The sequence below is a fragment of the Otolemur garnettii genome, unplaced genomic scaffold (genome assembly GCF_000181295.1).
Source record: "Otolemur garnettii isolate 467f Iridium unplaced genomic scaffold, OtoGar3 scaffold00075, whole genome shotgun sequence".
In the NCBI taxonomy this organism is placed as follows: Eukaryota; Metazoa; Chordata; class Mammalia; order Primates; family Galagidae; genus Otolemur; species Otolemur garnettii.
Window position 1 is genome coordinate 5,495,717 of NW_003852470.1, and position 12,644 is coordinate 5,508,360.

The window sequence follows — 12,644 nt, forward strand, 5'->3', positions numbered from 1 at the left end:
AAAAAAAAAAAAATCTAATTAAAAAAAGGAAGAAAGAAAAGGTGCAAATTGAATCATTTTCTCAAGTTGCAGTGTCTTAATATATGTATTATCACATTGATCTTTGCTTAGCCGGCCTTTTAAAGTTACGCATGCGATTGTGTTCTTACCCGTCAGTGATTAGACTTGGAATGGCTTGGTGCACTGTCGCTAGAATGGCTTGCAAGTTCAGTGCCGTGTATTCTGGACTTTGCATGCTAATTTTGATCATGCCTTACTTGTTTAAAGACCATTAAAAAACTTCCACAACTATGAAAAGGATGACTTTCAAGAACTTTAGTAAGAATTTTAATTCCTTGATTCATTGGTAATGTACACTTTTGACATTCTTCAGTGCCATGACGTTTGCTGTTCTGTGATGAAATGTGCAATTTGGGCTGTCGCCAACAACCCCAGAGTACTGTGTTTCACACGCCTGTTCATTCAGTAGATTCGTTTTATAACCCTTGAAAATGTCTACAATGCTGAAGCTTAGTCCAGCTACTCTTTCAAAGACCCTTTTCCTTCCACACAAAGGCAGAATGTAAGAGGAATTAGCACTAGGTCACAGACAATAAACTTAATTACACTTTCTCTATTTAGACAGCAGGAAGCAGCCAGAGTCTAAGGGAAGTCTAGGTTACTTACTCCTAACTGCTGCCCTCTGACAACATAATCTCTTCAGCGAAGCCCGCCTGGAGGAGCTCCCCCTGCCCCGGCCATCTCAGAGCTGCTAAAAGGCAGCGAGCCGGGGAGGAGGGAAGAAGGGGTTCAACGCCTGGGGTTATACGGAGTCTCTACACCACCTGCCACCACCTCCTCCTGCACAACACCCCCGTCACTCACTACGACGCTCTCACACTCACACAGCTGCTGCCCTAGGAGCGGGCTGTGCAGACATCAAGAGACCCATCAGCTGGGTCAAAGGCTGAAACAGCTGTGACGAAGGGCCGTGACGGGGTTTGCTCTCCCAGTCACTGAGCAAAACTGCAGATGGGAGGTATTTGAGTTCTTCCCTGGGGACATTAAAATATAACCAGAAAGGAGGAATTAGTGTTTTTAAGTGGGTATTAATGGAAGGGCATGGGGAGCACTGCCTTGTCCATTAAGCAAACAGACTGGGCAGCTGCACTCATCAGCCACAGGCTGGCCAGATTTGGCAAATATCGGATACCCAGTTAAATCTGAAAAACAGCTCTTATTGTTGAATTCTACAATTGAAAAAAAAAATCTGGATACAGGACATTTAGGGCATCCCGACAAATTAATACAAGACCCAGGACAAAAATGATAAAATTCAGGATGTGCCTTGTGCAGAAAGGATGACTGGCATCTCTCGTCCACCTTCCAGTCTTGGGCCGGTGTCTTTCCTACCATGGTCAGCCCTCAGAAGTACAGGACATGAGCCAATGGGAAGGTGGTCCATCTTCCCCACTTGAACTTGGCAGCTTGTATTCAAACAGCCTCTGGGGATGTGCATGGCATTGACCCCAAGAATCACAGAAGAACCCCCAAGTGTCAGTGGCAGACAGCAGCTTCCTGTCCTGACAAGGGTGGGCTCTCATGATGTACAAGAATATTGGGCTATGACCCCTAACACTTTTTTTCCTTTAATTTTCCCTGTCAGCTTTGGAACTCTGCTGTTCATCAGAGTACTATAGCGTCCTTATGAGCTTAAAGAAGCACTCTCCAGCACTCTATGACAATAATGACAAGTTTCCTGGAACATGCATTATTATTATTACAGGGTAATTATTTTGTCTCAGGATAGCACCCAAACAGTTACAATAGTTGCAACATGCTACTTCTAATTAAGTTCCAGAGCAATTTCAGCTAAATATACACAAATTTCTCTCTCTCTCTTTTTTTAAATGCCATGCTCAAATAATATGAAGGCTAAACAAAAACTTCTTAATGAACTGACACCCGAGAACGTACAGTGCTGAGACACAGATTCTATAATTTAGATTCCTCATACATTTTTTAAAAAGCTGGAACAAAACCTAAATAATGGGAAATCCAAGTAGCATGCAGAAAAATAAAGAAAAGATCAAATAAAAAAATAATCAATGCAATAAACAAAGACCAGAAGAAGTTCAGGATCAAGTTCATCAACGGCCATGTCACTTCCACAGAACCATCCAAGAAACGCAGAAATTATATGCTACAGCTACAACCCCCAGTCACCTTGCAGATAAGTCGATTATCTAACTAGGCAAAAAGAAACAGGGAACTTCGGGTAAGAATATCTATTATACTTTATAAGTTGGTTCCTAAGATGAAAGCATTTCAGGGTAAGCACAGTGGCAAGGAGTCTTTGTAGCTGCCTTGGGCAGTCCTCATATGTAAACAACAAGGTCCCTGCCATCCAGACACAGACTCCAGAACAGAACAGAATGAGGAAACCATGCCCAGTCATGCATGCCTTGTACTTCATAAGTTATTTCTAATAAATGTAAAACTAGGGAAAACAAATAAGAAAAGTATATTAGAAGCTTTTGCGTAGCAATCTGGTTACAGAAGAATGTGGAAAGGATCACAAACCAAGCCAAATGGCAGATGCTCTGCTAGACTAGCAAAGGCTCAGCGCAGCTCAAGATCACTGTCCTTTCTCCAGGAGGCAATGCTAGGGAGGACAGGGTGTGGTGGGCTTGCCTGTCTCGGCATTCCTGAGGACGCCTTCTGTGCTGGACACTGTGGGGCTGGGCGCAGGGTTAGGGAAGCCCTCAGACTGTGTGAGCAATAGGTGTCACAAAGGCAGTGGCCACGTCTGCTTGTTCACCCAGGTGTCCTTGATGCCAAATCAGCACCCAACACATGGTGTGTGCTCGCTGGGTAACTGCACAGGAGGGAAGGAAGGAGAGGGTGGGTGGGGGATGGACGGACGGAAGATCGGCCTCCAACTAGGAGGGCTCCAGGACGCTGGCCATCTGGCGGTCTCTGGCTCTCCTGGAGTCCTTGCATTCTGCATAGTTTTTCTACAGGGAGATTCAGCTCTTTTTAGGTTCTTGTTATCCAAATTTCTCATTAGACCTTGGGCATGCATGACTGGGCATGGTTCCCTCATTCTGTTCTGTTCTGGAGCCTGTGTCTTGATGGCAGGAACCTTGTCGTTTATATATTAGGACTGCCCAAGGCAGCTACAAACACTCCTTGCCACTGTGCTTACCCTGAAATGCTTTCATCTTAGGAACCATTAGTTCATTACTAGCAGAGCTCTTGGACTCCAGGTATGTCCAGAACCTCCCAGCAGTCAAAACAAAACAAAAACAAAAACACTCAGAGTCTGCTCCAATGAAGAGGTAGAATCCGCTCCTGGTAGTTAGTATTTCCTGATTCTCCTCATTCACCACTGTGGTGGGTAAACATCAGGCATGTAATGTGGGGGCCACGAGAGGCTCACAGGCCCCCAGCACAGTGCACACTGGTGCTGATTCTGCTCCACTGGCAAAGACCCGGGGGAAGAGATCAACGAACCACCCTGTGGACCAAACACGTTGTCTAATTCGGAGCCGGGAGAATTAAGTAATTTCTCAAAAAACCCAGAACTAATGGTGTGAGAATTAAATGCTCTCATGGCTGCTGTCCCAAATGGGCGAAATGAGAGAAAAAGGGTAAGCCCGTATTTAAGAGAGTTCTTTTCTGTCATTTTTAATCTATGGAAGGATTTATTTATAATCTAAAATTTTAGGAGATAAAACCAAACACACAAATAAATAATGCAGAAAGAATCACAGGCAAATTATGTCATCTGAAAAAGATTCAAAAAAAGCCCTAAGGTCTAGAAGCCTGTAAATTTTATTTTTAATGACCCAATGGAGAGAAACATCCTCTCTCTTCTTGGTAACCGATTCCTGTCTCCGGGAAGTCAGAAGCAGCGTCTTTATCAAACCTGTCATAACATTATCCATTTTTAAAAATATAAAGCCAATGGGAAATGCCGACGGTTCATTCCCAAGCCTAGGCAATTAAAACGGCAACAACAACAAAAAGAATTGAGAAACTTTTCTTGATTTCCGTCTGTACTGTCCTGGACATTTAGTCTCATGAGCTCCTACTAGATGTGAAATACTGTTAACTTCTTTCAGTGTCAAATGTGAGTTTAATTGTAGTTCCACATACACGTATTTAGACAATTAAAGTCTTAATTCAATTTTATTTATTAATCAACAGCTCCCTTCCATAAAAAATAAAAAGTGACCTGACCTTCAGAGTTGCACAATGCCACAGAGAAATGATAAGGACGTGAGGTGTGACTATGTTAATCTGTCCAATTTAATCATCCCACAATGCTCACGTGTATCCTGACCTCACAGGGCACAACACCACATAGCCAGTGTTTTTTGTCAATGAAAAATAAAGTTTTAAAAAAGCAATGTTAGAACAAACACACTGAGTTGCTCAAATTTTTGAGGCTCTCATATCTTCCCAAAACAAATCTAAGTACTAAACGATAGCGTCTAAGTTCCCTGGAACTTTGAATGTAAAGGTTTTGTTTTCAACTTTGAGAGTAAAGGTAAGAAGGTGCTATTGCACCACCAAGAGCAAAGCCATTTGAACGCCATGATCTCCACTGACACTTCACAAAATGTTAAGTCGAATTTGGTGAAAGAGGAAGACATGCCCTGAGGAGTGGACACTTCTGGGAGGCAGGTGGGTGATGGCCAGTGGGGCAGGGTTGTGGCTGTAGGAGGCACTGGTCCAGCTCCAGGCCCCTCCAGGGCATGAAGCTTCCAGGAGCGGTCTGGCCAGCCTGGCCTCCCCACCCACATCCTCGCTCTGTCCCTGGACAAAAAGGGTGGGTGAACGCCACGTGGGGACCCACAGGAGACCGTCTAGAAAAGCTGCCTGTTGGGAAGCCTCGTGCAGACAGCGAAAGTAGCAGAGTCCTAAGGAATTATGTTGTAATTGAGCAGAGGGGAACTTCGCAACTAGAAAGTAATCAGGAACCAATTTCACTATTACACACTCCTGGCACAATTACAGGCCCTAAAATGACTTTATTATGACAGAGCCTTGGGCCCTTCTAGCATCTCTGTGACCGGGTGTTTGGTACCAAGGGAACCGGAAGAAGAGGTGCCTCCTGACCGCAGAGGGAGACGCAGCTGAACTTCCTAGGGAATCACAAAGCCCCAGTGCCCAAATCATGGAGCTGCAGGGTTTTCTATTCCTTGCCTGAATTGACTTTAAGTTACATAATTAGCTTGTACAGTTCAATATGAGGGCGTTTAAATACTTCTGGCATCAAAACAAGTCGCTTGGAGGTGGGGGGGGGCAGTATGCATCTTTTAACAAAATGTTTTGCCCAAAATGGGTGGAAAAAAGGGAAACAAATTAAAAGTGACAGATTCCATCCCTGCAGAACAACGGTCAAGTAACAGTAGTTGGAAATTTGCCTTAAAAAGATTTCTGCATAATTCAGGAATGCTGGGAAGATGAGGCAACTTAAGGTGAAGTGATAAAAGAGATGCAGAAAGTGTCACTTCAATTAAAAGGGAAGGAGAGAGAACGAATGCTTCTCTCGGCTGCTCAGTCTCCAAGCACCTCCCTGCACTTGGCAGAGAGGCTCCTTTGGCAAAGCAGTGAGGAGATAGGGTCAGTGGTTTCCCATCCTGGGACCTCAACTGAGAAACAAAAACCACATGTGCAGAAAAAAGTGACTTCCAGGAAAGACCCTAGTACAGGAGGGAGAATGGGGCGACGTCTGGGGGCCTGGGTGGGACTTGCCTCGTGTCCCTGGGAAGTTGTGCCAAGACCAATGTCTCTATAATATTCTGGCAATGAGCAGGGCTGGAGGCACAGCCCGGGTTTGGTCAGGAGCAGGAATGCCGAAGGACCCCACTAGAGTTTTGTCTAGTCTGTACCGAAGGGAGTTTCTTTTTCCCAACATTTCCTAATTTCTTCTTCAAATCAGTACAGGCTTCAACATCCATCAAACTCTTGCCTAAAAACCTGAACCTTTCTGCTGGCCAGCCCGGAGGCGGCAGGCGTGGGCTGTGAGGCTGAGGGCGGCACAGAGGATTCCCAGGCAGGCAGCATCTGTCCACTCTGGACTGAGGCTGTGCCGTCCCCACAAGCACAGACTGCTGGGACCCTGTCGCCTAGTCTGCCTCCCACTAAGCAATGAGGCACACTGGGCTGCCCCTCACCTTCCTGGGAGGCCAACAACAGGACTGGACCAAGCCCAAGCCCCTGTGCCCCGGCCACACGGCCTTCCTCAGGAGCCTCGGGCATCCCAGTCAGCACGACGCAGAGGAATCCCTGCGGCTGTTTTGCTTTTCCAGTGTACAAAGGATAATTTCCAACACACAGCACAGTGTACCAGAGACCCACGTGCCCTTCACTTGGCATCAGGGATGAGCGTCTCTGCCAGTGACTGTCCATCCATACCCCATCCCACCCCCACATTATTACTATTATCCCCAGGAACCATTTCATCTGCACCCCCATCCCACCCCACACATTATTATCTTGATGGACTTAAGGTTTTAGAGCAGTTTTAGTTCCCAGCAAAACTGAGTGAAAACTACAAGTTTCCCATATACCCCCATACCCAGGGCCCCCATTATTAGTACCATCATTTGAGGTTACATGTGATGAACGCACATGGACCCCCCAAGCATCAGCCCCCTCCCACAGTGCACAGCTGACATCAGGGTTCGCTCCTGATGGTGCACAGTCTGGGGGCTGCATGAATTCGTGATTGTAGGTATCTACTATTGCACGATGTTTTTCACCGCCTAAAAATCCCTGTGGCCATCCTGTCATCCCTCCCTCCCAGCCCCCTGCAACCACTGACCTTTTTATGGTCTCCAGAGTTTGGCTTTTTCCAGAACGTCATATAGCTGAAGTCACACAGTATGCAGCCTTTCAGATCGGTCAGTATTGTTTTTTATAATGTTTTCTAAGTTGATTTTTGCCAGGCTAAGTCCCTTAAAGTTTAATCTGCTTTGCAGCATGGATTTGAGGGGCTCCTTCATAACTCATTTAGCCAAAGAAAGCGCATCCTTCATGCAGAGGCTGAGGGTTAATTGTGGTGCACCCCTGGGCAGGAATCGGGGCTACACTACCCCGTCCTCCTGGCCAGTGCAGCTGTGTGGCTTGGCTGGGTTGGTGGGGCTCAGTCTTATACGAAAAATGGCTATCAGGTGCCACCTCCCTAGATTCTTGCAAGGACCCTCATCTGCAATGCGGCAGTCGTCCCGTGGACGGCACCAGTTATGGCTATAAGTAACACACATGTCTGCCTAGGAATTGTGCAGAACGTGGACCCACAATCCACTTCAGCTGCTTCTCAAACCCACCTGGTGAGAGCTGTGCTTCCTGCACCGGCCCCATGGCCTCCCCAGTCCTCAGAGCAGGGCTAAGGTCTGTGTTTGTGAATGAAGGTGTTTTTTAAGGCTTTTAAAAAATTGTGGTTAAAACACACATAACACAAAATCTGCCACCTTAGCTATTTTAAAGTATACGGAGTTCTGTAGCACAGAGTACATTCACATTGTCGTGCTCCACAGTCACCATCCACCCTTAGAACTCTTTCCTCATCCCAGACTGAAATGCCACAGCCATTAACTAGGAGCCCCTTTCCCCACCTCCATCCGGGCCACCGGCACTCCCTTGCTGTCTCCGTGAGGTGCCCACTCCAGGCAGTGGACTCAGGCAGTGTTTGTCGCTGGGACTGGCTCAGTCGCTGAGCATAGTACCCTCAAGGTGTGAGAATTCCTTCCTTGTTAAGGCTTGATAATATAAACTGAGGGTGCAGAAAATGTGTACACATCATAAGAGATGTTATCTGGGTGTTACATATTATATTCTGTATACACTTTGAGCTCCTCTTGTAATGACAGACGTCCAATGTGACTTGTATTTACCTTCTGTTCTTGGTATATATTGAGTATTATAATTTTAATACAGTTTTTTCCTTTCTTAAGTATTGTATACATTTTTTGGTACCCTCTGGGTGTGTGTGTGTATATGCACACGCATGCATGCACACACACACACATATATTTTTTGGACAGGGTTTCTTCCTATTGCTCAGTGTAGAGGACAGTGGTGTCATCATATCTCATTGCAAACCTTGAACTCAGGGGCTCAAGGCTTCCTTCCATCTCAGCCTCCTAAGTAGTTAGGACTGTAGGCATGTCCCACCGTGCCTGGCTAATTCTTCCTATTTTTAGCAGAGACAGGGTCTTGCAATGTTGCTCTTGTGTGTGGGTCTTGAACTCCTGGCCTCAAGTGGGACTCCCACCTTGGTCTCCCAAAATGCTTAGCATGAGCCACCGCACCCAGCAAAGCTAAGCAATATTTTGTTGAATGTGTGCACAGTGGGTTTATCCATTCACCCGTGGGATGACTGAGCTGCTCCTTCCTTTTGGTTATTGTGAATAATGTTTCTATGGATGTCACTGTACAAATCATCTCCTCATGTCCCTGCTTTCAAGTCTTTTGGGTATGTACTTAGAATTGAAAGATCATATAGTAATCTTGTTTTTAAGTTTTTGAGAAGCCATTGTGTTATTTCCCATTATGGCTGTGCCATTTTTCTTTTTCTTCCCTTTGAGACAGAGTTCCACTAGGTCGACCTCAGTAGAGTGCTGTAGTATCACATCTCACAGCAACCTCAAACTCTTGGGCTCAAGAAATTCTACCTCAGCCTCCCAAGTAGCTGGGACTACACACAGCATCCGCCACAACACCCGGCTATTTTTTGTTGCAGTTGTCATTATTGTTTTTCTTTAGCTGGCCCGGGCCGGTTTTGAACCCGCCAGCCTAGGTGTATGTGGCTGATGCCATAACCACTGTCCTACAGGCAAGGCACCAAGCCAAGTTGTGCCATTTTTCAGTTCCAGGAATGGTGCACAGGAATTCCAGTTTCTCCACGCCCTCATCCATACTTGCTCCCTTTCTTTTCCCGATGTGGCCATCCTAACAGGTGTGAGCAGCATAAATACAGTGTTCTCAGAACACAGCCAGACTCATTTATTAGAGATCGTCTGGCTATCTTCCCTCTATCCCTACTGTGTTGAGTAGCCTGTGTTGGTTCTTTAGAGAACATTTTTCCAATCCCTGAGAAGTTATTCAATCCTGATCTGTCTTCTAGGAAAATATTTGAAGAGTTCCTCATCTATTTTTTTTTTTTTTTTAAATTCAGAAAGACCTTTAAAAGCGCCCTCCAAAGCCAGAGGAGATAACTGCCCGTTTTCATCCCTAACGTGGAGCTGTCGAGTGTTGGGATGAACCAGTTTAGAAACCGAGGTAGGAGGGCAGATGCCTCACTTGCACTCCAGGCGTCTTGCACCAAGCATGTCTTAATTAACAGTCTCATTTCAGGATTACATTGAAAAGTCATAAGGCCACCCATTCCCCTGCCTGCTTCACCTAGCTCAGCTTCACAAAGTAAGTGTTGACAGATTTCGGGACACCTTGAGTAATAGGAAACGTCTCCAAGATAAACATGTCAGACGTGCCCACCAGCAAACAGGAGGAAGTGAGAAGTCTTTACTTCTGGAGGAGGCAGGGAAGGGAGGGCAAAGCCTCACTCTAGAGCCAATCTTGGCAAATAAGGAAGGATCCTGGCTCACCCCAGAGACCCCCGCAGCACCACCCCAGTCTCTGTCATCAAGCCTCCTCCCTCCTCTCCCAGGCTTGTCCTGTGGTTCCTGCTAACTGGATGAGGTCAAAGACAGCCAGGGATGGATCTGCCTTGGGCAGAGGAGGCAGGGAGGGCAGGGGACCAAGCCCCACCTCTCAGGCACTGCCTGGAAGATGTGCCTGCTGGTTGTAAGACTGTGCACCGTGGTCCGTCATGGAGTATTTTGTGAGTTCCAGCTACAAGGGACTGGGCGCAGGTGTTCCAGCGGATCAGAGAGTTGAGTTTCTGTTTGGAGTGAGGAGACATTTTGGAAGTCAATGGTAGTGCTGACTGAACAACACGGAGTGCGACGAGTGCCACAGATAAACAAATCCGAGAAGGAAAGCAAAGAGGCGTTCTCCCAAAACGGCGGCCATAGCAGTCAGGATGTTTCTGTCTGTGTCTCTTCACCATCAAAGTGACTCAGTGCCATGATTTAAAAAATATAAAAACAGGAATAAGAATCTCTTCACTTTTATTCTGTAAAGAACAGGGCTGTTCTGATCTGTCTGAGAATGGGTGGGGCATTAATAAATGAGTACACACAAAGAAACAGACAGACACTTGGTGACAGCAAGGACCATACGCCGGGGGTCCCTGACAGCCTGGCCGGGCCTCATTTCAGTGAGGGCCATGCAGGACAGTGCTCATCTCTGCAGCACAGCCCCAGTCTACTGTGACCCACTGAGGGTCCATGTGTGCCAAATCTTTATTCCCCATGGAATCCAGCAATGTAGCCTTACAAAATATAGTAAACCAAGACACCCTGGAGGCCCAGAAAAAAAATTAAGTCATCAGAGGACTTGAATGAACTACATGGCTCAAGGCAGAAAATTAAAAAAAAAAAAAGCAAAAACAAAAACTAGGATAGTTAAAAGGAGGATGCTTCTTTCAAGTTATTTCATGCTTAGAATTTATCCTGGTTCATTTCTGAGACTTGCTGTGGGCACTGTAACGTTTAGTGTACTGGCATCCTCAGCTGGGGGTGCATTTGCTGAGAGTGGTGCCAAGAGAGCCCTCTGCCCCAGGGGGAGCTGATGTGCTCGAAAGCATTCTGGGAGCAGCCACCTAGCAGGCAGAGAGGTGGTCTCCAGGTCCCCATCTTCACTGGTGTCGAGAACCTTCATCTCACTAATTGCATTTCCCTCTCACCGGGCATGGTGGGGCTCTCTGTTGCTTCCCCTCAGGAGGAGCCAGGGGATCACACAGACAGGTGGAGATGTGGAAGCAGCAGGGGCCCGAGGTCTCTGACCTGTGCCTGATTCATGCACCGCCACTTACAGGCTCGATCATGTTAGTTAATATCTCTGAACTCCACTTTTCTTTATGATGGTCTGGAGGGGAGGGAGACTGGAGGAGTGTCTGTAAGGAGCCAGGGTGAACTCACTATTCTGTAATTGGCAGCTCCTCTGTGGAGCATGATGGAGACAGAAGATGGGGGCCTTCCTCATCTCCTTCCCATTGTGTTTCAAAAGAGGTCTCCAAAGGACCTGCTCAGCTTGTAGTGGCTAAAGGAGCATTTAGGAAATTAATGTGCATGAAAGCTCAGCTGTTGTCAAAGCTCTTAGGAAAAGAAAATGTCCCATAGCTGAGAGCTTTCAGTGCTTTGATTGTATGGCGGCTCAGAACTGTTCAGCGTACGGGACTTTTTAAACTATCCTTGTCCATAGAGAGTGCACAAGAGAGTGCCAAAGATGTTCACAGGAGAAGGTAACCTGTGCAGGTGGGCCTGGGAGGTCTGGTGAGGTTTGCTGTCAGGTTCTGAGACCACGTTTCTTTATTTTCTTCTTCTTCTTCTTCTTTTTTTTTTCATCAAAGTCTCACTCTGTTGCCCTGGGTAGAGTTGCGATGGTGTCATAGCCCATAGTAACATCAAACTCTTGGACTCAAGCGATCCTCTTGCCTCAGCCTCCCAAGTAGCTGGGACTACAGGCACCTGCCATGACACTGAGCTAGTAGACCATGTTTCTTAATGGTACTTCAGAGATAGGACACCAGCCCAAAGCCCCAGCTCACCCTCAGCTACATGCAGACCCTGGAAAGGGCACCATCTGGGTAGGGTTTCTGTTGCTGTTTAACAAATTATCATAGACTTAGTGAATTAAAAAATTGTAATGTCACAGATCCCAGGGTCAGAAATACAGACTCAGCTGGGTTTTCTGTGTAGATCTCAGAGGACAGAGTTCAAGGCATTGGCTAGGTTGGACTCTTATCTAGGGACACGGGTTTCCAAGCTCAGCCAGGCTTTCAGCAACATCCATGTCAGGGGTGACCCTCTGCTCTTGGGGGCTGCAAACCTTCCTTCCCACTAGCAGGTGCCGTCCTCCTGTTTCAAATCTCTTTTCCTTCTTTTGCTTCCAGCCAGAGAAAACTCTTCTTTTAAAGGGCTTGTGTGATTACATTAGGCCCACCCGGATGATCTCCCTGCCTTAAGGTCAGCTAATTAGAAACCTTAATTGTATCTGCACGCTCCCCTTTTCGGTGCTAGTTATTATAATCACAGGAGTGATAATGTACTGTATTCTGAGCTCTGCCCACACTCCCGTAGAGGAGGTGACACAAGGGTGAGAGGCCTGGGAATCATCACTAGAATTCTGCAACCACAGTCGGTTTGACCCTTTCCTCACTGAGAGCCACAAACCTCAACACCAGACACATTTCTCTGTGCCTTCTCACCTCCTCCTGCAGCCTGTGACCAGCCCCAGAGGAGGGGTATCATCATGAAGATGCTTCTTCTGTTGGCCCAGGCTGTTCTGAGCATCCCCAGCAGGACAAAGGACTCAGTGTAGTGAGGAGGAGGCTGGAAGATACCACGGGAAATGCAGCCTGCACTGGGCTGGAGAGAACATGGTGGCTCCTTCAGGAGGCTGCGCCTTGCCAATCCACCTGCGTGACACTTTCTATTAACAGGCAGAACCTTATTCTAAGTCTGTAATGTCCTCTGATTCCAAGCTCATTTGTTTGCTGGATTCAGTTCAGCGACCTGGACCAC

General features: G+C 46.7%; 1 protein-coding gene across 1 annotated transcript in view; it reads right to left on the reverse strand.

Moving 5' to 3' along the window:
- The window catches only part of DOCK1 (dedicator of cytokinesis 1), a 455,243-nt gene that overhangs the window by 102,445 nt on the left and 340,154 nt on the right, over positions 1–12,644 (reverse strand). The window lies entirely within an intron of this gene.